At 46.3% G+C, this 25646-nt stretch overlaps 3 protein-coding genes and 2 pseudogenes across 5 annotated transcripts in view; 3 read left to right on the plus strand and 2 right to left on the minus strand.

Annotated features, from left to right (window-relative positions):
• The window catches only part of LOC309550684 (uncharacterized protein), a 1024308-nt gene that overhangs the window by 747325 nt on the left and 251337 nt on the right, over positions 1 to 25646 (plus strand). The gene's annotated exons all lie outside the window — the stretch shown is intronic.
• Positions 1 to 25646, minus strand: part of LOC309550736 (uncharacterized protein) — an 851482-nt gene that overhangs the window by 430433 nt on the left and 395403 nt on the right. The gene's annotated exons all lie outside the window — the stretch shown is intronic.
• Positions 1 to 25646, plus strand: part of LOC309550715 (uncharacterized protein) — a 523380-nt gene that overhangs the window by 412395 nt on the left and 85339 nt on the right. The gene's annotated exons all lie outside the window — the stretch shown is intronic.
• LOC309549882 lies at positions 10060 to 10939 on the minus strand (annotated as a pseudogene). The gene has a single exon. The product of its transcript is annotated as an uncharacterized misc_RNA (transcript).
• Positions 16374 to 24495, plus strand: LOC309549883 (annotated as a pseudogene). The gene is made up of 3 exons: positions 16374 to 16427; positions 21189 to 21215; positions 23213 to 24495. The product of its transcript is annotated as an uncharacterized misc_RNA (transcript).

The following is a 25646-nucleotide window of genomic DNA, read 5'->3' on the forward strand; positions in this document are numbered from 1 at the left end:
GCACACATCATACGTGCTGGCTGCTGATTAGGGACAGACAGTCATAAACTATATTGTGTCCGAAAAGAATTCAGAATCAGGGACAGGTCGGAGTGCTGCAGGCAGGGCGAGTGGTTAGGGCATTTTAGGGCAAGGCTGGAGATAGGCAGGGTCAGTGTTCTACAATCGATTTTGGTGTGTGGGGGGTTTGCAGTGCCGGCAGTGACCGATCTTATCGATCATTTTAGGGCCAGGCTGGAGATAGGCAGGGTCAGTGTTCTACAATCGATTTTGCTGTGTGGGGGGTTTGCAGTGCCGGCAGTGACCGATCTTATAGATCATTTTAGGGCGAGGCTGGAGATAGGCAGGGTCAGTGGTCCACATCGATTTTGCTGTGTGTGGGGTGGTGTGAACACAATCTTTTTGCCCGCTGAGGAGGAGGGAGAAAAAAATCTTTTTTATCAGTCAGTTGTGTGCAGCGTTTTTCCTTCAGTGCTGCTGACTGTGATAATACACTGCTGTGTTCACATGTGCTATTATTGAGTGATTTCAAAATTTATACACTTTTTTTCTATTCCACTATTCAATATACACCCTTTTAGGTTAAAAAAATAAAATTGTGTCATAGTCTGTACTAATCTATTTAAAAATTACAAACTTAAAAAGGGGAATTTTTCTTTTTTTTTTTTTTCCCTCCATAGCCTGCAGCAGAGCTGACTGATATAAGACACTGCTGTTCACATGTGCTATTGAAAAATCACCAATTATTTTCTATTCCGCTATTCAATCTACACCCTTGGGGTAAAAACAATTAAATTGCGGGATAGTCTGTATCGGTACGTGTGAGATACATCTTTCCAATTTTTGGGGCGCCTCTCATACTGCCGAGGATTGCAGGGTGCTTCAGTGTGCCTCTTGCCTGTTCCGAACTCCTCCTACTCCTCATCCTGCCTTTGGGGGTACAAAAAAATAGTAATTTGGGCCTAGTCTGGGTCTGTACGTGTGAGATACATACACCTTTTGATATCATATTTTCTATTCCACTATTCAATCTACACCTTTGGGGTAAAAACAATTAAATTGCGGGATAGTCTGTATCGGTACGTGTGAGATACACCTTTCCAATTTTTGGGGCGCATCTCATACCGCCGAGGATTGCAGGGTGCTTCAGTTTGCCTCCTGCCTGTTCCGAACTCCTCCTACTCCTCATCCTGCCTTTGGGGGTACAAAAAATAGTAATTTGGGCCTAGTCTGGGTCTTTATGTGTGAGATACATACACCTTGTGATATCATATTTTCTATTCCGCTATTCAATCTACACTTTTGGGGTAAAAACAATTAAATTGCGGGATAGTCTGTATCGGTACATGTGAGATACACCTTTCCAATTTTTGGGGCGCATCTCATACTGCCGAGGATTGCAGGGTGCTTCAGTGTGCCTCCTGCCTGTTCCGAACTCCTCCTACTCCTCATCCTGCCTTTGGGGGTACAAAAAATAGTAATTTGGGCCTAGTCTGGGTCTGTACGTGTGAGATACATACACCTTTTGATATCATATTTTCTATTCCGCTATTCAATCTACACCTTTGGGGTAAAAACAATTAAATTGCGGGATAGTCTGTATCGGTACGTGTGAGATACACCTTTCCAATTTTTGGGGCGCATCTCATACTGCCGAGGATTGCAGGGTGCTTCAGTGTGCCTCCTGCCTGTTCCGAACTCCTCCTACTCCTCATCCTGCCTTTGGGGGTACAAAAAAAATAGTAATTTGAGCCTAGTCTGGGTCTGTACGTGTGAGATACATACACCTTTTGATATCATATTTTCTATTCCGCTATTCAATCTACACCTTTGGGGTAAAAAAAATTAAATTGCGGGATAGTCTGTATCAGTACGTGTGAGATACACCTTTCTAATTTTTGGGGCGCATCTCATACCACCAAGGATTGCAGGGTGCTTCATTTTGCCTCCTATTCGGACCTCCTCCTACTCCTCATCCTGCCTTTAGGGTACAAAAAATTGTAATCGGGGCCTTGTCTGTGTTTGTACGTGTGAGATACACTGTTTTGTAAAATTTTTCCTATTCCGCTATTCAATATACACCCTGTTTGAGTGTAAACAATTAAATTATGGCATAGTCTGTATCGGTACATGTGAGATACACCTTTTTAAATTTGTTTGGCGCATCTCCTTCCACCGCCAAGGATCGCAGAGCGCTTCAGTTTGCCTCCTGTTCCGAACTCCTCCTACTCCTCTTCCTCATCCTGCCTTTAGGGTACAAAAAATTGTAATCGGGGCCTAGTCTGTGTTTGTATGTGTGAGATACACCGTATTATAAAATTTTTCCTATTCCGCTATTCAATATACACCCTTTTGGAGTGTAAAAAATTGAATTACGGCATAGTCTGTATCGGTACATGTGAGATACACCTTTTTAAATTTGTTTGGCGCATCTCCTTCCACCGCCAAGGATTGCAGGGCGCTTCAGTTTGCCTCCTGTTCCGAACTCCTCCTACTCCTCTTCCTCATCCTCCCTTTAGGGTACAAAAAATTTTAATCGGGGCCTAGTCTGTGTTTGTACGTGTGAGATACACCGTTTTTTATCCTTTTTTCTATTCCGCTATATAATATACACCCTTTTGGGGTAAAAAACATTAAATTGCGGCATAGTTTGCATATTTGACTGTGAGATACACCCGTGCGATACTGTTGTTGTTTTGTTCCGCTATTCAATAAACACCTTTCCAGGGCAAGATCATAAATTACAGAAATATGAGGAGACCGTCAAATAGGGGCCGTGGCCTGGGTCGTGGTGCTGCTGGTAGAGCTCCTGTTGCAAGGAGAGGACGTGGTCGATCTGTGCCAGCTACACGCACAAGTGAAACACCTTCCTCAAGTGTGAGTAGGCGACAGAACCTGCATCAGTATTTGGTAGGGCATCATACGCCTCTAGAAGTGATGAGGCCAGAAGTAGAGGCGATAGTAGATTGGGTTGCTGACAGTGCCTCCAGTTCCTTCACATTGTCTCCCACCCAGTCTACTGCAGAAAGGTCAGAGTTGGCACCTGCAGCCAATGTCCAACCGTCTTTCACCTCACCCCCTTGCAAATCAGGCAAGCAGTCTGAGCCCCAAGTCATGCAGCAGTCTCTTCTTTTTGATGACTCTGTCAGCAGAGTTTCCCAGGGCCATCCACCTAGCCCTGCCCCAGAAGTGGAAGAGATTGAGTGCAGAGATGCCCAACCACTTATTTCTCAAGATGAGTACATGGAAGGACCATCGCAGCACGTCTCCGATGATGACGAAACGCAGGTGCCAACTGCTGCATTCTGCATTCAGAATTGTGGAGACCGACAAGGAGGGCAGGGGTGAAGACTGGGTAGAAAGATGATATGGAGGACGATGAGGTCCTCGACTCCACATGGAATGAAGGTCATGCAGGTGACCTGAGTAGTTTGGAGGAAGAGGCGGTGGTCGCACAGAGCCACCAGCACAGCAGAAGAGGGAGCAGGGTGCAGAAGCGGAGCGGCCGTGCCCTAGACACTACGCCTGCTACTGCCCAACATAGCAAGGGAACGAGCGCACCAAAGCGAGCTCAAAGAAGTTCTCTAGCGTGGAAGTTCTTCAGAAAATGTGCTGATGACAGGACATGAGTGGTTTGCACCCTGTGCAATCAGAGCCTGAAGCGAGGCATAAACCTTCTCAACCTGAGCACAACCTGCATGATCAGGCATCTAAGTGCAAAGCACGAGCTGCAGTGGAGTAGACACCTTCAAAACCAAGAAAGGTCTCTGGCTCCTCCTGCTTCCTCTTCTGCTGCAGTCTCGGCCTCTCCATCCACATCTGTAGTGATACCGGCACCTGCCACCCCGCAAACAGACGATCTGTCAGCAACACCACCACCTGAGTCACCAACCATCTCCACAATGTCCCGTGGAAGCGTTCAGCTTTCCATCTCCCAAACACTTCAGAGGAAGAGGAAGTACCCCCCTACCCACCCGCGATACCTGGCCCTGAATGCCAGCATTTCAAAATTCTGGCCTTTGAAATGCTGTCATTCCGTCTGGTGGAGACGCACAGTTTTAAAAGCTTTATGTCGGTGGCTGTCCCACAGTACGTCGTGCCCAGCCGCCACTACTTTTCCAGGCAAGCCATCCCTTCCCTGCACAACCAAGTGGGGGAAAAAAATCAGGTGTGCACTGCGCAACGCCACCTGTGCCAAGGTCCACCCAACTACCGATACGTGGTCCAGTAAGCACGGTCAGGGGCGTTATATCTCCCTAACGGCACACTGGGTAAATGCAGTGGCGGATGGGCTTGAGGCGGATAGCAATTTGGCGCACGTCCTTCCACCACCGAGGATTGCAGGGCGCTTCAGTTTGCCTCCTGTTCCTAACTCCTCCTACTCCGCTTCCTCATCCTCTACCGCCTCCTCATCCGGTCAGCGTAACACCTTCACCACCAACTTCAGCACAGCCAGGGGTAAACGACAGCAGGCAGTTTTAAAACTTGCCTGTTTGGGGGAAAAACCACACACCGCGCAGGAGTTGTGGAGGAGCATGGAACAGCAGACAAATGAGTGGTTGCTGCCAGCGAGCCTCAAGCCCGGCCTTGGTGGTGTGCGATAACGGGCGAAATCTCATAGCAGCTCTGGGCCTAGCCGGTTTGATGCACATCCCTTGCCTGGAGCATGTGCTGAATTTGGTGGTGCAGAGGTTCCTTCAAAATTACCCCGATATGTCAGAGCTGCTGCAGAAAGTGCGGGCCGTCTGTGCGCACTTTCGGCGCTCTCACCCTGCTGCTGCTCGCCTGTCAGCGCTGCAGCGTAACTTCGGCCTTCCCGCTCACCGCCTCATATGTGACGTGCCCACAAGGTGGAACTCCACCTTGCACATGCTGGAAAGACTGTGCGAGCAGCAGCAGGCCATAGCGGAGTTTCAGCTGCAGCACGCACGCGTGAGTCGCTCTGCGGAACAGCACCACTTCACCACCAATAACTGGGCCTCCATGCGAGACCTGTGTGCCTTGTTGCGCTGTTTTTAGTACTCCACCAACATGGCCAGTGCCGATGACGCCGTTGTCAGCTTAACTATCCCACTTCTATGCCTCCTTCAAAAAATGATTCGGGCGATGATGGAAGAGGATGTGGCACAGGATGAGGAGGAGGAGGATGAAGAGGTAACATTTCCAAGGCTTTCAGGGCAGTCATTCGCAAGGGGCTCCGAGGGTGGGTTCCTGCACACACAAACGCCAGGGACACAATTGTCCAGCAGGGGCACAGTTCTAGAGGATGAGATGGAGGAGGAGATGGAACCATGTTCACAGCAGGTTGCCCCCCAGGCCAGCTCATGGCCATCACTGGTGCGTGGCTGGGGGGATACAGAGAACACAGACGATACACCTCCCACAGAGGACAGCCTTTCGTTGCCTCTGGGCAGCCTGGCACACATGAGTGATTACATGCTGCAGTGTCTCCACAACGACCTCCGAGTTGCCCACATTCTAACTTGTGCTGATTACTGGGTGGCCACGCTGCTGGATCCCCGTTACAAGGACAACGTACCGTCCTTAATTCACTCACTGGAGCGCGATCGCAAGATGCGCGAGTACAAGCGCACGCTGGTAGACGCCATGCTGCTGGCATTCCCATCTGACAGCGGGGCCGCAGTGGAAGCACAAGGCAGAGGAGGAGGAGGAGGAGGTCGCCAACGCAACCAGGACACCGCCAGCACCTCAGAAGGCAGGGTTAGCATGGCCGAAATGTGGAAAAGCTTTGTCAGCACGCCACAACAAACAGCAGCACCAGCAGCTCATATGGAACGTCTTAGCAGGAGGCAGCATTTCACCAACATGGTGGAGCAGTATGTGTGCATACGCCTACATGTAGTGAATGACGGGTCTTCCCCCTTCAACTTCTGGGTCTCCAAATTGGGCACATGGCCTGAGCTTGCCCTTTACGCCTTGGAGGTGCTGGCGTGCCCTGCAGCCAGTGTATTATCTGAACGTGTATTTAGCACGGCTGGGGGCGTTATCACAGACAAGCGCAGCCACCTGTCCAGAGACAATGTGGACAAGCTCACGTTCATTAAAATGAACCAGGCATGGATGCCACAGGACTTTTCTGTACCTTGTGCAGAATAGAGATAGATACCGACCTTACCCAGCCATTGTTCTATTTTTGATCTTTCTCACTCTTTTGGGGTGTACCCTCATTTAAAATGACTGAAAAAAAGCAGTGTTGGCTACTTCGTCCTCCTCCACCGCCGCTTCCAACTACACCGCCCATAGGTGTGCGCAGCCTGTTGCATTAGGGTGTGCACCCCAAAGTTTAAATACACATGCATGTGTTTGCCTACATGTATATGGCCACGGTACATTACTCTCCCTGCTGGCAAAGTGAAATAGAAGTGTGTGGCACTTCTCTTATGGCAGACCAGGTCCGAGGGAGATCTTTCCCATGGCAAACAGAGCGATAATGCTAATGTGCCCTAGGTGATTAGGGTGTGCCCAGGCACACCCTGTGCGCACGCCTATGACACCGCCACATCCACCACCACCTCAACCTCCCTCCTACTCCATATGGGCCTCGTCCTTCACAGAACATTGTTTTATTTTTCAGTTTTTTTTTGTTGTTTTAAGTTATTTTGCTATCCACATTTGTTTGCAGAGCACTCGCCATGCTCTTAACTACGTTTTACTGCCATTTGCAGCACTCTAGCCCTTTCCATTGGTGTTTTAGAGCCATTTTAGTGCCTGAAAGTTCGGGTCCCCATTGACTTCAATGCGGTTCGGTGTCCGGGTAAAGTTCGGAAAAAGTCCGGGACACGGACCCAGACTTTTTTTTCAAGTTCGGCCGAACCCGCTGAACACGGGACATCCAGGTGTCCGCTCAACTCTATTCATGAGCCCTTTGTCTGCGTTTTCTGACCTCCAATGTATCCCGTAAGATTTCTGCACTTTGCCAATGAGGAGTTTGATGTCTTTGGCGGGTAGACTTATGAAGTGGCACAGCACTGGATGGGATAGAGTCGGTCAAAGGTTCTGGAGATGTTTGTGGGTGTCCAACAGACAAATCAGTCTCTGTAACTCCAGGCACATGGCTGGGCTTCTCAGGAATATGGTCACCAACTGTTGCAGGGGTTGGTTGTAAACTTGTGGGATCATGCCAGACACCATGCCATATGTCACCAGCAGAGCTCAGAGTAGACTCTGGTGGTTGGTTAGCAAGAGGGGTCGGATTTGTCTCTAGTAGCCGACAAATGCGCTTTCTCAACTGTGAAAGGTGTCGAACATAAACGCCATTCTCCAGGCGTACAAGGTACATTCTCCTTCCAAGAGGCCGATCAATAATGCCAGGAAGCCAAGGAGGCAAACCTCTGTAATTCCGGAACCATACGAGATCACCAGCATGGAAACCAGGACGGCCTGGCAGAGAAGGTGTTGATGACTATTCCTATGGATGAAGTAAATCAAGTTTGGTGCGGAGATGCCTGCCAAACATAAGAAAAGCTGGGGACAGCCCAGTAGTAGCGTGATTCGTGTTTCGGTACACGGTCAAGAACTCCAGCAGCTTCTCTTCTGACATTCCAACCTGGTCCACAGTGGACAGTAAGTGCTTCTTAAATGTCTGCACAAACCGTTCTGCCAGCCCATTCGAGGCTGGATGATAAGGAGCGGTTCTGTAGTGTTGGATACCCAAGCCACTGAGGAAGGAATGAAACTCATGCGAAGTAAATTGAGTGCCATTGTCCGACACTATGGCTGTTGGCAATCCATATTGAGAAAAGAGCTTCCGTAAGACTTGAATGGTAGCAGCTGAGGTAATAGAAGGCATATGGAAAACCTCCGGCCATTTTGAATGCACATCTACCACGATCAAATACATTTTACCCTGGATTGGGCCAGCAAAATCAAGATGGAGTCTTGACCACGGGTCTGTTGCAGGGTTCCCCTCTTTTGGGGACGCTGAGCTTGACAGCACCCAGGACATTGAGCCACATTATCTTCAATTGCTGTATCCATTTGTGGCCACCAAACATAGCTTCGGGCTCGCTGCTTCATGCGCACCACACCAGGATGGCCTTTATGCAGTATCCTTAGCATGGTTGGTTGCAAAGACTGAGGTACAATCACTCTATTGCCCCATTTGTAGGCAACCAGCATTAGTCACAAGCTCACATTTTCTGGCAAAGTACGGACGAAATTCTTTTGAAACTTTCTCTGGCCATCCAGTCTGAACATATGAGAATATCTGAGAAAGGAAAGGATCTCTGGCTGTATGTCTGGCAATTAGGGAGGTGGACATGCAGGACCGTGGCTTGTGTATTTCCACTACGCGTATGTCTCTTGGTAGGTGGTCTCCAAGTGGCAATCTGGAAAAGGCATCTGCATTGCCATGGGTATCATGGGGGCGGTATCTGATAGAATTAAGCTCCCACAAATAAAGCGTACCTTTGTACACGAGATGCTGTTGTTGTAGAAATTCCTTTCTGAGGGTTCAGGATTGACAACAGAGGTTTGTGTTCAGTGATAAGTGTGAACTCCCGACCATAGATATACGTGTGAAATTTTTTTGTGGCCCATACAATGGCCAAAGCTTCCTTGTCTATCTGGGAGTAGTTTTGTTCTGCTGAGGTTAAAAACCTGGAGGCAAAAGAAAAGGGGCGCTCTGTGCCATCTGGTATGACATGGGAAAGCACGGCACCCAGTCCATAAGGCAAGGCGTCACAAGCCAAGGTGACGGGTTTCTTTAAATCATAGTGGACCAGAACTCGAGAAGACAGAATGAGTTCTTTGGAAAGCCGAAAGGCTTCTTCACATTTTTCTGTACAAATCCATTTAGCTTTTGCATCCAGTAAGCGATGTAACGGGTAGAGCTGGTGTGCTAGGTGTGGCAAGAAACGGTGGTAGTAATTTAGCAGGCCAAGGTAAGATCTGAGCTGTGTGACATTCTGTGGAGTAGGGGCATGGGTAAGGGCTTTAACCTTTTCTTCAGTAGTGTGTAACCCATGTCAGTCCACCGTGTGGGCACAAAATTCCAGCTGAGACTTTAGAAATTTGCATTTTGAAAGATTGACGCGTAAACCATACCTTTGGAGTCTCTCTAGCACAGCTTCCACATTCTATGTTCTTCATCAGTGGGACCGGTGATGAGCATGTCATCTAGTAGACATTGAGTGAAAGGTATGCCTGCCAGGACCTCATCCATGATCCGCTGCCAAATGGCTGGTGCTGGGGCAATGCTGAAAACCATGCGGTTATATTGGAATAAACCTTTATGTGTGTTAATGGTCAACAGATGGCATGAATCTGGGTGTACTTGCAGTTGCAGGTAAGCTTGCTTTAAGTCTATTTTTGTAAACTTTTTCCCCCCAGCCAGTGAGCTAAATAGATCTTCAAGTCGAGGCAATGGGTATTGATCCACAAGAAGTTGGTTGTTCAGGGCAACCCTGAAATCCCCACAAATCCTAATGTCTCCATTCTTTTTCTTGACAGACACAATTGGTGATGCCCATTCACTTCTATCAACTTTTGTTATGATGTTTTCAGCCAATAGGTGGTCCAGCTCTGCTTCCACTTTCTTCCACAAGGCAAAAGGTACTGATCTTGCCGTACAAAAACGAGGTGTAGCACCAGGCTTCAAGAGGAGGTGGGCCATCTTCCCTTTTACGGTGCCCAAAGAGTCCTCAAAAACCTCCTTAAAGCGAGACTTCAGGGATTCCACCCAATAGTCTGTGTCAGAAAGCAATGTACATTGGGCAATGGTAAAAAGGAGGCATGCCCAGGGCTTTTATCCAGTCTCTACCATACAACGGAGGACCTCCTTCACGTACAACATAAAGGCGCAGAGTTTGACTGCGGTTGCCCAATGTAACAAGGGGTTTCACATAACCCAAGGGTTGTAGTATAGTTCCTTGCTGTAGGTTTGTAGTGTAAGATTTGTAGGTTGGAGCGGTAGGGACAGACCCGATGCCTTTAAATCAGACCATGAAATGACAGACACAGCCGCCCCTGTATCAACATCCATGGAGACAGGACAGCCATTGAGTGTGACATCCACTTTTATCACAGGAGTACTCCCAGCTACTCGAAACAGTCCAACATGCTGGACGCAGGTCTCCTCATCAGAGCTGAAGCCATTATTATCCGCATCCAAATGAAACGTCTGTGTACGTCTACCTCTTGTGATACCGTTCCAGGAGCGGGAGCTGCGGCAAACACGCCCAATATGACCAGTCTTTCCACAGAGAAAACAAACGACATCCTTGAACTCGCAAGCAGGTGCACTGTGAGTAGTGTTACCACAACGGTAGCAAGTTGGCGTCCTAGAGACAGAAGAAGTAGGGTGGTGAGACTTAGTTTGATTTGGGGACAGTTGTCCTGGTGTCGGGTGATAGCAGTGTGGAATATTTCCTCACCCTGGTTTGCAGGTGTGTCATTCGGTGCCTTCAGTAGGATGGCATCTCGTGTAGCCAACTCCATGACCGTAGGAAGGTCAGTGGCTTTCATCAGAGTCAAGTCGGGTTCTGTGAGTAAGCATTTCTGTATGGCTGGGTCGCAGAGTCCCATGACTAACATGTCGCGGAGAGCTGTCTGCAGGTAGTCTCCAAACTGACAAGTGACAGCTAGTTTACATAAAACAATGATAAATGTCTTTATGTCCTCCCCTGCCTGCTGCCTCCTACTGTAGAATTTAAACCGCTCTGTGATTTCTAACGGCTTTGGGTTGTAGTGTGCATGCAGCTTCTGAATTAACTCCGGCAGGGGCTGAGAGGCCAGCTTGTCTGGAGAAATGAGGTCTCTGAGAGTACCATATGCAGCTTGTCCCAATGCTGAGGAAAACTGCAACTTTCTTTTCTGCAGCCACACTATTTGCTTCCATATACTGCTCCAGCCTCTCCACCCAGGAGCTCCATGACTCAGCAGCAGGATCAAATGGTTGAATAAACCCTATGAAGGCCATATGTGCTAAAATCCACAATCCTCGTCGCCACTGTTATGTCCTTTAAACACGAGGGTGCTGCTAGCAATGCTGCCAGTATCTGCTCAGCAAGTTACACACAGGCTGGATGTACTTCTTGACCAGGGAGCTTTATTACTCACTCAGAGACATGCTGACATGAGGAGTCGTAATATAACAGCTTCTGTTCCTAACAGATGTAATCTCTTCTCTGTACCATGCTGCTGCTTCCAGGCTCCACACACCTGTGTCTGACTTCCTGGTACAGCCCCTTCCCCATCATGCATCAAGAGAAAAAGGGAAAGGTCACAGTTAATCTGCACAAACATCACACGGAGAAATGGAGTGTAAATAGCAGACAATTTTCTCCGGAGCTCCTAATGGTGGGGATGGATTTTGCTGCATGCTGGTGCCAAGTTTCCACCCCCCAGGGTCACTGCAGGTGTGGAGAAAATCTGTGTAAGAGGATATGGAGAAGAGATGAGGAGGAGACCCAGGATTCACGATAAAGGTCAGGGAAAGCAACAGATGAGCGCATCCAAGAGATGAAGCCGGGGTCACTACACAGAAAATCAATCTAAGGAAACAACAGGCAGGACGAGGAATAGCAAGAAGGAGCTCATAGACAAATTAGAACATTGCTCAGCCAATGGGAGATTATCTCAGCATGACTTACATAATGAAGGAGATGAGGGGGAGGGGAGGAAGTCACTTAAGGTGACCATTGATACATGGAAATTCAGCTGGTTCAGCAGGGATCGCTCACATTTCCATCCATGTGTGGTCACTGCCAGATAAAAGTAACTCCATCAGCGGCTGCAGCCAATAGCTTTATCAATAATCGGTGTATTCTGAGAGCGGAGGAGCGCCCCCCCCCCCCCCCCATTGTCAGAATACAATAGTGCAGCGGGGAGGATTCCCCCATCACCTTTTGATGTGTGGATGGGGGAATCACTTCAGTTTTTTTCTCTCTCATCCCGCTGGCTGAACGATAAAACTGAACCGTGTATGGCCATATTTGGAAGGAAGATATATTATTCATCAACTGACCCCCCTGAAGGGGTTGATCTAGGTTTCCACACTATATATGTGTATCATCATCTGCTGGAGATAAAAGACATCACAGTAACTATGGAGGAAGAGGACGGACATGACGGGGGGGGGGGGTGTTATTGGGTGTAAATAGAAAATAAGATCTTATTACCTCCTCTGCTGCCTCTTCCACCAATGTCTTCTCTCTGCTTCCTCCTGACTGACCTTTCATCTGGAACTTCCTGTCTGTATCTGACATCACTTCCTGTGTGTACCTGGAATCACTTCCTGTCTGTATTCCATAGAGACTTCCTGTCTGAGTAGAAGTGAGATCACCACCTTGTGGAGCTCAGAGGAACTGCAGCCCTGAGAAACGTCTGGTAGTGTGGACACGGCCTTGTGCTGTGTGTGTATGTACTGTATATCCTTATAGATGGGATCATCTCCACTCCCACCAAGGGGGATAGAAATATTTCTCTATCGTTCATTGACAGATGTAGCTCCATATCTTCTTAGACCATTGGGTTATGCTTCTCCCATCAGGAATAGGACACTACGCAGGAAAAAGCTTTACCACTCCTATGGGGCTGTCCCTGCAGGCATAACCCCACACACTCTGCTATAGCCCTCCGTTTGTTTCTGGCTAGTTTAGGAGTAGGACCTAATTCCCTGCTGGGATTTCGTTCTTAGCTATTTAAAAGGGAAATTTTTGGTATATGTAATCTTTATTTACTAGTTTAGAGTTCCTGGAGAACTACAAGCAACAGCCGGCTGCAGTTTTGCACTAGATAATCTAGATCCAGCCTGGCCACCGAGCGTGAACAGGTTATAGTCCAGCACTAGGCCTCGCCATGACAGAGCCCCGATGGATGGGGAAGACCCTGTGAGTGGACCGTCTCGCTGGGACGTTATGACCTGGAACGCCCTGAGTCGCAGCATACCCCCTGGCTGGCAGCACCCCCACCCTGGGTAGGAGGTGGTCTATTTGGAGTGGCGCCCACCTGGTACCGTGAGTAATGCTGTTCCCCCACTCCTCTGGCGGTCTCGGGGTGGACGTGGGCCCCCTTCTTGGAATTGTTGGACCCTCTGGAGATCCCTTGGTTCCCCTGGCCTCTTGGACATACCAGCCAGCCCCCGTTATTCTCCCCCCTTCTCCTAGTAGGTTCTTACCTTGGGGGCAGTAATATTACGGCCGCTGCGGTGTTCCTGCGGGGGGGGTGACTGTCCTGGTGGGGTCTTTTGTTAAGGACCTTCTGATGCCACTTGTCTGGGACCAGGAGACCCGGGACTGGGACTGGGTCCCGAAGACCGCATGGCGCGCCGTGGGGGCCGTCAGTTTGCTATAGATTTGTGCTCAATATTTTCCATTGAAAATGTATGGGCAGCCATTTTCTGTTAGTTCCCCATAAGAATGCATAGTGCGGCCATTTTCTTGTAGTCCACATTCAGACAGGCATATAAATAGGAATTCTGGGGGAGAGGTGAGGCAGGAGGAAGTTGAGAGGAGACGTTGCTGGAAGTGGCAGCAGAGGAGGTAATAAGATCTTATTTTCTATTTACACCCAGTAACCCCCTGTCATGTCCGTCCTCTTCCTCCATAGTCACTGTGACTTCTTTTATCTCCAGCAGATGATGATACACACATATATAGTGTGGAAACATAGATTAACCCCTTCAGGGGCAGAACATTTCCCCACTTACGGGGCCGGAACATTCTGTTCATTCCTATTTCTCGTTTAGTCTTTTTTTTAAACCACTTAGTTGACTTGTATTAGGTGTGGGGGATGGGGGGGGGGGGGTATTTAGACATAAAAAGAATCATATTTGTTCCTCTTTACCAGCAGATCAAAAACTAGCAAAAAGACTTTGTGATCTGTCAAGCCAAAGGTAAGAGACTTCTGGATGAAAACAACACTAAACTGAATGTTCCTCTGTATAATCCCACCGGGATCCATTCTTCCCTCATATTATCCCCCATACATCCCCATCCTAATATTGTACAACCAGTACAGTCCACATCATTCTCCGTCATCAATTATTGGTTTACAGGGAAACCTGTATAGATCACATGACCAATGAGGATGGAGGAGGACCAGAGTCATATGACTGAGAAGATACTAAACCTCACCCTGGAGATCATCTACCTGCTGACCGGAGAGGTGAGGAGGATTCTGGGAGGTCACATGACATCACTCTTATCTCTATTAATAAAACACAGAACTGACCGGAGAGGTGAGGAGGATTCCGGGAGGTCACATGACATCACTCTTATCTCTATTAACCGGTTGCCGACCGCCGCAAGTACATATACTGCGGCGGTCAGCCCCAGCCAGGCAAAGTGACGTACCGGTACGTCACTAGCCTGTCACTTGCTTTTGAGCCAATAGCGGGCGAGCGCGCGCCTGCCCCGGCTCGTTCCCTGGGAAGTCCGTGCGTGTGACCGGCGGACCCGATGTCCGCCGGTTACTCGCGATCCTCCGCCGTGAAGGGAGAAAGGCAGGCGGCTGATGTAAACAAGCCGCCTGTCATTCTCCCCTGTGTAGGAATGGTGATCATACGGTTCTACTATGTAGGACCGTTGATCACTGTTCCTACACCAGTAGCCATGTCCAATCACAGTAAGAAGCATGCCCCTAGGGACACACTTAACCCCTTCTTCCCCAATAAAGTTAACCCCTTCCCTGCCAGTGTCATTTTGCAGTAACAGTGCATATGTATAGCACTGATTACTGCAGTAATGTCACTGGTAACCCCAAAAGTGTCAAAAATGTCAGTCAAGGGTCCGATCTGTCCGCTGCAATGTCGCAGTACCGCAAAAAAATCGCAGATCGCCGCCATTACTCGTTAAACAAAAAACACCAAAAATGACAAAAATCTTTCCCTTACTTAGTAAATGCAATAACTTTTGCGCAAACCAATCAAAATACGCTTTTTGCGATTTTTTTTTTTTTTTTTTACCAAACATATGTAGCAGAAAACAAATTGGCCAAAAATGTTGATTTTTACATTTTTTTGGGAATTTCATATAAAAAATGTGAAAAATATTGTTATTTTTGCAAACTTGACGCTCTTTTTTTGTTTATAGCGCAAAAAATAAAAATCGCACAGGTGATCAAATACCACCAAAAGAAAGCTCTGTTTGTGGGAAAAGAAAGACGTCAAATTTGTTTAGGTACAGCGTCGCACGACTGCGTAATTGTCCGTTAAAATCACGCAGTGCCGAATCGCAAAAAAGGCCCTGGTCAGGAAGGGGGTAAAATCTTCCGGGGCTTAAGTGGTTAATAAAACACAGAGCTGACCGGAGAGGTGAGGAGGATTCTGGGAGGTCACATGACATAACTCTTATCTCTATTAATAAAACACAAACCTGACCGGAGAGGTGAGGAGGATTCTGGGAGGTCACATGACATCACTCTTATCTCTATTAATAAAACACAAACCTGACCGGAGAGGTGAGGAGGATTCTGGGAGGTCACATGACATAACTCTTATCTCTATTAATAAAACACAAACCTGACCGGTGTTCCGTGAAAAAACCATACCTGTGAGAAAACCATACCCTCGTCACTTCCGGTTCAGCTACGGAGGGTATGGATTTCTCACGGTAGTTAAACTTGCGGCGCTTACATTAAAACAGCTCCTCTGCAACATAAATCATCTCCGCTCTTCCCCTGTCACTGCCCTCATCTCCGGTAATAAATATAAAAGCGGATCACGGAGCCGCGATCGCCGTCACATTTACATCTCATACTCCCGCGGTCGCTTTTATATTTATTACCGGAGATGAGGGAAGTTACAGCGATAGCAGAGGAGATGATTTATGTTGCAGCCGAAGTGTTTTAATGTACCCGCCGCAAGTATAACATTAGACAAAGTGCCGTGAGAATTTCATGCCCACTGAGCATGCGCACTTGGCAAATTCTTTCATGTTCAATCACGTATCCGGGGCTCTGAGCATGCGCACTGCTGCGCTGCTCAGCTGTTTCAGACCGGAAGTGACGACGGTATGGTTTCTCCACGGGGTATGGTTTTTTAACGTTACACCGGAAAGGTGAGGAGGATTCTGGGAGGTCACATGACATCACTCTTATCTCTATTAATAATATACAGACCTGACCGGAGAGGTGAGGAGGATTCTGGGAGGTCACATGACATCACTCTTATCTCTATTAATAAAACACAGACCTGACCGGAGAGGTGAGGAGGATTCTGGGAGGTCACATGACATCACTCTTATCTCTATTAATAAAACACAGACCTGACCGGAGAGGTGAGGAGGATTCTGGGATTCTAACATGATATTCCTATTGGTTCCTCAATACAGAGATTTCCTCTTCTGAAGTCAGGTGATCATATGACCATCACAGTGCCTCCATGTGACTCCCTAAAACCTGAGAGACACAACATGCAGAAGATTCTAGAAGTCACCAAGAAAATGATGGAGCTGCTGACAGGAGAGGTGAGCGGTGCTGGGAATTCTTTTTTGTAATTTTATTTTTATTGAATTTCCCAAAAATAAAGAAGTTTCATCCATTGTATTTCACAAAGGAGGCAATGAAGAGGGTATATAGATATTACACCATGAAGAGGGTATATAGATATTACACCATGAAGAAGGTATATAGATATTACACCATGAAGAGGGTATATAGATATTACACCATGAAGAGGGTATATAGGAATTACACCACGAAGAGGGTATATAGATATTACACCATGAAGAGGGTATATAGATATTACACCATGAAGAGGGTATATAGATATTATACCATGAAGAGGGTATATAGATATTACACCAGATATTACACCATGAAGAAGGTATATAGATATTACACCATGAAGAGGGTATATATAGATATTACACCATGAAGAGGGTATATAGATATTACACCATGAAGAGGGTATATAGATATTACACCATGAAGAGGGTATATAGATATTATACCATGAAGAGGGTATATAGATATTACACCATGAAGAGGGTATATAGATATTACACCATGAAGAGGGTATATAGATATTACACCATGAAGAGGGTATATAGATATTACACCATGGGAGAGGGTGGAGAAAAATGCTTCCATTGAATATAAGAGGTAAAGAGGTTATTGGGAATACGGAGCTTAGTGTGGAATTCCTCAAAGGGTCTGAGTTTTCTTGTAACCAAATCTACAAAATGACCCAACTATAAGGAGAATTATCTGCAGGACTGTGAAAACAGCAGCCAGGTCTATTAAGAGGAAAAGTCTCACACCGGATTATTGACCACAATGTGGTGGATAAGAACAGTCAAGTTAATTAAAAAGCCAAAGATACCTCTGCAAAAGGTCCCTGTTCCCCGCCACTTTTTTCAGACACATCACAAGCACATGGCTTATCTGGAGGTCATGGCAATTAGGACCATCCACAAGGGTTCACCTACTGATAATGAAAGGTTCTCTCTCTTATGTAGGAAGGAGACCTTCTGGATTTATAAGTTTGGTTCCTTATCACCATATGGCTTGAATGAGGACTTAGAGATCCATAATATTGTCTAATAATAATCCTCATATCCCATTAACTTCTTTTTACCACTTTGTGTGTCATAATTGTTGTCGCTGACAGACATATTAACATTAATAGTAATATTTTAATATGTATTATTTTTTATTATTATTATAATATTAGTTAGTTCTTAGAATATGCACAATAGTGGAAATATTCCCCTTTTTATTATTTTCTTTTTCTGATTGATATGAGGATATTTTGTACATTTGTGATTATACTGCAGAGTTTATATTTGATGGCAACTGACTCAATGGCAGCCATAAGCATGGATGGGTTAAGTGGCATCCAGATCTGCATAGCTCCGCCCACTCCCCGCCCCTCTATTGGGACGCATACTGCTTAAATACTCCAGTTGCCTATATCCCCATAACTTGATAAAGTGCATGCACGTGAAACACGTCATCACGGCAACTTTACAAGCTTGCATTCCATGCTGGGACCCCGAGGCTTCCTCTGGTTCTTCCTGCTCCCGCCCACTAGCCAACAGTGATGTCACCCGAGCGCGCTGCTGTGCTCCGTCTGCTTCCCCGAGTGGCAGTATCGTATTTCCCAGGGCTTTTGGATTGGCGCCCCTCTATCAGCCCTCACCGCAGTGCTGGATGACCCTTGATTAATGCCTAGGGCCCTTTTGCAGTGGTATTGTTGGCGTTTTCATTAACTTGACTGTTCTTATCCACCACATTGTGGGTAATAAACTGTTGTGAGACTTTTAGGCTCCATGTACACGGGACGTTGTTAAAAGTCCCTTTGAATGCTGGAATTTTTAGGACGTTTAAAACGTCCGTTCGGTCGCGTTTGTACCCGCGTTTAGCGGGCGTTTAGCGGCGTTTGCAGGCGTTTGCGTTTAGAAGCGTTCCTAGAGGTCAAAAAAATTATTCCCCTTTAAAATGGAAAAACGCGAACGCTAAACGCGGGTCATCGCGTTCAGACGCGTTAGGACGCGTTTAGACGCGTTCGGACACGCGTTTGTGCGTTTGAAACGCCGGGAAACACACATTCGAACGCAAATAATTGCGTTCTAAAAAAAGTCCCTGAACGCAACTGCCTGCAAATGACTGTAAACGACCTGGTGTACATGGACAGATAAGATAAAATGTAGATGGGTTCAGGGGCTTCTGAAAAAAACGCCCAACTGCTCCTAAACGACCATTTCCAGCGTCCCGTGTACGTGGACCCTTACCCTTAATAGACCTGGCTGCTGTTTTCACAGTCCTGCAGATAATTCTCCTTCTAGTGACCACTGGGGGCACCTAGCGTGGTCTTTTGTTTTGTGTATGCCTATATCTTGCACTATACAAAGTGTATTTGACAGCTGCATAGGCTTGTCCTGGTCTTCCCATGAATCCATCTATGATCTGTGCCCTCAGCGCTCGCTATACATGTTTGTTTAAAATGACGTAACTGAAATCTATTGGCTTCGGCCCAGGACAGGATCCTTCCATAGGACAGGGAGTCTGGGATTGAAGGATTATATAAAAGGTTAAGCAGGAGAGAACATGGTGAAGAAAGAAAATACCGTGTGCAACATTTTTTCCATGTGGACAACCTAAATCGCATAGGGGAGGAGGATTGTTTCAGTGGAGAGGACATGGTGGAGTCAGCTGACCATAATAAAGGGCATGGGTGAGTGGGGAAGATGAGCCCAAATTCGATTTCAGACCAGCGACTGGGTGGGCGATGGACAGACCAGGACATAAAAGTCTGGAGGTGGGGGGCATAATAATAATTTAACCACTTCCCACCAGAAGGCCGTCATATGACATCCTGGATTGAAGTGGGGATATCTGGATGATGGGTGCAGCTGCAGGCATCATCCAGATATCTTTCTTTTCAGCCAGCGATTCCCTATCTTGTTAAAGCCATCCTAGAAGCTCATGAAATGCTTGATTGCTTTTACATGCAGCGGGACATCCTCCACCGCCCTTCAATGCCTCTCCCGGGGCTCTCCCATGCGATCGGGGAGCTGGAAAACGGATCCGGCGACTGATTACTATAGAGCTGATCAGAGACTGGATGGTCCCCGGCCATCTTTATGCTCCTTGGAGGCCGAAAGCAACATCATGACGTCACTTCTGGCGCTGGCAGATGTAAGCACTGCCGATTTTTATCCTGGAAAGCAGAGATCAATGTACTTTTTTATCTCATGCTTTCCTGGGTAGAGGAGACATCTGGGGTCTATGTGACCCCAGATTTCTCCATAAAGATAACCTGTCACGCCTTATTCCTATTACAAGGGATGTGTACATTTATTGTAATAGGACTAAAAGAGATCAAAACAAAATTAAAGAGTTGGTGTACAAATAATAAAAAATTAATAATAACGTTTTTAAAGCACTCCTGTCCCCCGTGCTCGCACGCAAAAGCAAACGCATACGTAGGTTGCGCCCGCATATATAAACAATGTTCGGACCACACATGTGAGGCATTGTTGCAAACATTAGAGCGGGAGCAATAATTCTAGCACTACTCCTCCTCTGTAACTCAAAATGTTTACAGGTTACCTGTTTAGAAAGCGCCACTTATAGCATTTTTTAGGTATCGTAGTTTTCCACGAGTGTGTGCAATTCTAAAGCATGACACATGTTTGATATCTAATTGCTCGGCATAACATCATCTTTTATATTCTGTTTTTTTTTTTTTTGCATTAGAATTCATTTTGTGTATTTTCTCCAAAGAAATTGTGTTTGAAAAATTGCTGTGACCGCCATTTTATTCTCTAGGGTCTTTGCTTAAAAAATATATATATTTTTAATGTTTGGGGGTTCTGAGTAATTTTTTAGCAATGAAATGATGATTTTGACATGTAGGAGAGAAATGCCAGAATTGGCCCGGATGGGAAGTGGTTAACAGGTCGGTGCTCCCAGACCGCCCCTAGATCTCAGCCAAAGCAAAGTGGATTGTGCTATGCGATGGGACTTATGGTGCCATATAAATGTAACAAAGGTACTTTGCAGCAATTTCAGCTGAGAAAGAGGGACTTGGACCGGGAGAGTCTCAAATAGGTACAGCAGTTTGGGGAGGAACCACATTTTGAGGACATTTACCGTGCCTAGCCAGGAGATATTATACAGTAAGCATCCCATTGTTTCAGGGATAAATGTATGTCTTGAAATAAAGAAGGAAGGTTAGCTTAGTATAATGAGGAGAAGGTGTCACATGAATAACGAGGTATTTGAGGGAACAGGTACACTAGTGATACGAGTAAGCGGATTGTAAGGTGCCCAGAGTTGTGGGAGGAATGTTGATAGAAAGATCCTCGATCTTAGAAGTATTAATCTTATACCCCGGCAGTGTACTCAGGAAGATGATTGACAATTATTAGTAGTTATAATTTATACACAGCATGTTTATTACAATGAATGTTTTATTATATATTCAGAGTGGAAACCTTGGAGATGATAATATTGATGTTAAAGAAGAGTATAAAGAGGAGGATGAGGAGTATGGAGTGATGGAGGAGTTTTCAGAAGGACACAAGGATATGATGGAGCCACCAAATACCAGGAACCCACCAGAGAGATGTCCCCGTCCTCTGTATTCCCGGGATTCCACACAGGAAGGTCACACCATCCCTCACTGTTACAAGGTTGGTGGGATGGAGTATCTAGAACATGGACTTGTGGAGATGATGTGTGGATTATTTTACAGATGATTTTTCTCTCAATTTCTTTAGGGTGAAGATCTGATAGATATAAAAGTTGAGGTTAAAGCAGAAGAAGAAGAGAGGATGGAGGAGGATGGAATAACAGGGACATTTATAGAGGAGGACACTCCTACAGAGATCAGAACAGGTGGGCCATTAACACTAAATACATTCCTCCACCCATACTGCTCACTGATTGGTCCAGAGTGCTCAGGTCTAGCAAGATCTCTGACGGCAATTTTCCCAGATTTACTTGCTCTGATGTCTCTGCAGCTTGTCTCATGGAAACATTTAAGCTTCTACTGATTACTGAATACCAATATTATGAGTCCTGACCTTTACACTGCATAATTTATATTGTACATTACATATTCCTGATCCCTGTACTATATACTTGATGTTGTACATTACATACTCCTGACCCATGCACTATATACTCTATGCTGTACATTACATACTCTGACCCCTGCACTATATACTCTGTGTTGTACATAATTCTGATACTGTATAGTCCTGATGTTTGTATCCTTTATAATAAGTTGTACATTACATAGGCTTTACTTCTTTTGCACCCATGTTCTACTGTTCTACCAGCTGGACATTTTATATCTGATGATTTGATTGGAGGACAGACATTTACATATTGATAATAATGTGATAACATCCTCAGGCTTTGGAACCTTAAACAGAAAGTGATAATGAGGGAGGAGTCAATAATGATGGTGGTCTTCAGGATCAGTCCAGACTTCATCTTGGTTGCTCTCCCCCTATCCTCACTCTCTGACCTCTGTGGGGGGGGGGGGGGGGGGATTCAGTCCCGCTGTTATTCATGACTAAATATGACTAAATCATGGACTAAATAAGGAAGTGCAGGACTTCTTGTGTTGGGAAGATGGCAATGAGTGATAGAGGGGGAGGGGACACTCGTCCTATAATCCCCTCATCACTGTCACTCCTATAAAAGACAGTTCTCATTGTTTCCTCACTCTCTGACTAAGGTCCATGAATAAAGAAATGAACTGGTAGGAGATCAGAGGACCCATTTACTAGTTACCTTGAGGATGGAATTGTAAGATCCTCAGAGACAAAGCTGCCTGATGTGGGCGGAGTCCTGGTTTAGGGGAACCAATCTGCTGATGTCTAGTAATAATCTTTTTATTTCTATTTTAGTAGATGGACGGGAGATGAGGAAACCCTCCGAGGATTGTCTCACTTTGTCTCCAGACTGTAAAGTAGAAGATGAGGACATCACACAGTATAGTCCAGGAGAAAACCCAACTACCTCAAATGTCCAGCCGGCACAACACAGTATAGATGGACCATCGTATTCCTCTTATCCTGAGGATCCTCAGACTGTGGGGGATGGTGCCGGACCATTGTATCCCTCTTATCCTGCGGAACCTCAGACTGTAAGGGACGGAGCCAGACCATCGTATTCCTCTTATCCTGAGCAACCTCAGACTGTGAGGGACAGTGCCGGACCATCGTATTCCTCTTATCCTGAGGAACCTCAGACTGTGAGGAACAGTGCCGGACCATCATATTCCTCTTATCCTGAGCAACCTCAGACTGTGAGGGACAGTGCGGGACCATTGTATTCCTCTTATCCTGAGGAACCTCAGACTGTGAGGAACAGTGCCGGACCATTGTATTCCTCTTATCCTGAGGAACCTCAGACTGTAAGGGACGGTGCCAGACCATCGTATTCCTCTTATCCTGAGGAAACTCAGACTGTGAGGGACGGTGCCGGACCATCGTATTCCACTTATTCTGAGGAACCTCAGACTGTGAGGGACAGTGCCGGACCATCATATTCCTCTTATCCTGAGGAACCTCAGACTGTGAGGGATGGTGCCAGACCATTGTATTCCTCTTATCCTGAGGAACCTCAGACCGTGAGGGACGGTGCCGGAGCATCGTATTCCTCTTATCCTGAAGAACCTCAGCCTGTGAGGGATGGTGCTGGACCATCGTATTCCTCTTATCCTGAGGAACCTCAGACTGTGAGGGACAGTGCCGTCCTTCCAACAGATAAGAGGTTTTCCTGTACTGAGTGTGGGAAGAGTTTCCATTTTAAATGCGATCTTGATGTGCACAAAAGATCTTGCACAGGTGAGAAGCCATATTCCTGTCCTGAGTGTGGGAAATGTTTTTCAGACAGGTCCAATCTTTACCCACATTGGAGATTGCACACAGGGGAAAAGCCATATTCCTGTGATGAGTGTGGGAAATGTTTGTCAAGGAAGTCCCATTTTATCACACATCAGAGATCTCACACAGGGGAAAAGCTGTATTCCTGTCCTGAGTGTGGGAAATGTTTTTCACAGATGTCCAGTCTTTCCAGACATCAGAAATCTCACATGGATGAAAAGACTTACTCCTGTCCTGAGTGTGGGAAATGTTTTCCAACAAAAAGTTATTTTGTCATTCATCAGAGATGTCACACGGGGGAGAAGCCATATTGCTGTCCTGAGTGTGGGAAATGCTTTTCACACAAGTCCCATCTTCACACACATCAGCAACTGCACAAGGGGCTGAAACCATTTTCCTGTTCAGAATGTGGGAAATGTTTTGTACAAAAATCAAACCTTGTTACACATCAGAGGTCTCATACAGGGGAGAAGCCGTATTCCTGTCCTGAGTGTGGGAAAGGATTTGTACGAAAAGAAAACCTTATTACACATCAGAGATCTCACACGGGGGAGAAGCCGTATTCCTGTCCTGAGTGTGGGAAATGTTTTTCACAGAAGCCCCATCTTAACACACATCAGAGATCTCACACGGGGGAGAAGCAACTGCACAAGGGGCTGAAACCATATTCCTGTTCAGATTGTGGGAAATGTTTTGTACGAAAATCAAACCTTGTTACACATCAGAGGTCTCATACAGGGGAGAAGCTGTATTCCTGTCCTGAGTGTGGGAAAGGTTTTGTACGAAAAGAAAACCTTATTACACATCAGAGATCTCATACAGGCGAGAAGCCGTATTCCTGTCCTGAGTGTGGGAAAGGTTTTGTACGAAAAGAAAACCTTATTACACATCAGAGATCTCACACGGGGAGAAGCCATATTCCTGTCCTGAGTGTGGGAAATGTTTTTCACAGAAGCCCCATCTTAACACACATCAGAGATCTCACACGGGAAAGAAGCCATATTCCTGTCCTGAGTGCAGGAAATGTTTTTCAGATAAGTCCAATCTTTCCAGACATCAGAGATCTTACACGGGGGAAAAGCCATATTCCTGTCCTGAGTGTGTAAAATGTTTTTTGCAGAATTCTGATCTTTGCAATCATCAGAGAACTCACACGGGGAAGAAGCCGTATTCTTGTCCTGAGTGAGGGAATGATTCCTCACTGAAGTCCTGTCTTCCTGTACATCAGGGATCCCACACAACCCTTGAGGTGTATTAGTGCCTTGAGTGTGGGAAGTCTTCTATATGAATGTTGATGGACATCACAGCTCTCATGTGTGAAAGAAGCACACCCTGATATACACCTCAGATATACTCCATGGCTGATCTTCATTATGTAAGATACACTTCATAAGGAGATCAGAGATCACCAAAGACATGGATGAAGTGTTGTCCCGTGTTGGCCATTGATGGCAGTAGAAAAAAGAACCGCTTGGAACTCCGACTAGGTGCTTCCTTCCACCAAACCATGCTTCCTGCCCTCCAAACCGTTCTGAGCAGACTGAGAGCTAATACCAGCCCCTTTTACCCCAAACATCGTACACAGACAAGATGTGAGGTAAAAATCCAAAGGAATGACTGTTTATTGAAGCTCAGACACATACTTCATACCATACAGGAGGACATCCCCTCCTGATCATATTACCCTAACAATACAAACTGTAAACAAGAATATAATTAACATAACTAAGGAACAGCCAACATGAACTACGCTACTCCCCCTCTAGCAACTGATAACTTACAGTGATATACTTAACATGAGCTAATTAACTGGTCACTTAAACCAGCCTAGGTGGAGGGGACAATACTAGCAGACAGACAGAAACAATGGAACAATGGGAGAGATCTACTTACCATACCACACATTATAGCAGGAGGCCCCAGTGGTTTGAGCTGATTACATAACATCTACAGTCATTGCTGGTTTAAGGCATAGAGGCCCCAAATATGGATATGGAACCTCCAGTTCCCGGAGTCTGTGTGTTTTGGGGAGACATAAACTTGAATCAGAAACAAGACCACTCCACGGATCCCCTAGGCATACACCTTCCAAAGAGTAGTGTTCTCCTAAATGCCAGGGCCCATAGTCAGTGGGTAAGAGGCTCGCTCCCAGTCCCTTCCAAAAGCCTCTGTCCTGGTTAGGTCTGTCACAGAGTCATCACCTTTCATTGGCTGAGTACATTTTGTGGTGTGAGCTTTCAGAAACATTTAGAGGTCTATTTAAAAATACAAAAATAGTTGAATGAGTGTGACCAACATTCGCCCAGCTGTGACAAGTTTTGGCAATATTTTATTTCA

The sequence above is a fragment of the Pelophylax lessonae genome, assembly GCF_965119305.1.
Source record: "Pelophylax lessonae genome assembly, chromosome: 3".
NCBI classification, from domain to species: domain Eukaryota; kingdom Metazoa; phylum Chordata; class Amphibia; order Anura; family Ranidae; genus Pelophylax; species Pelophylax lessonae.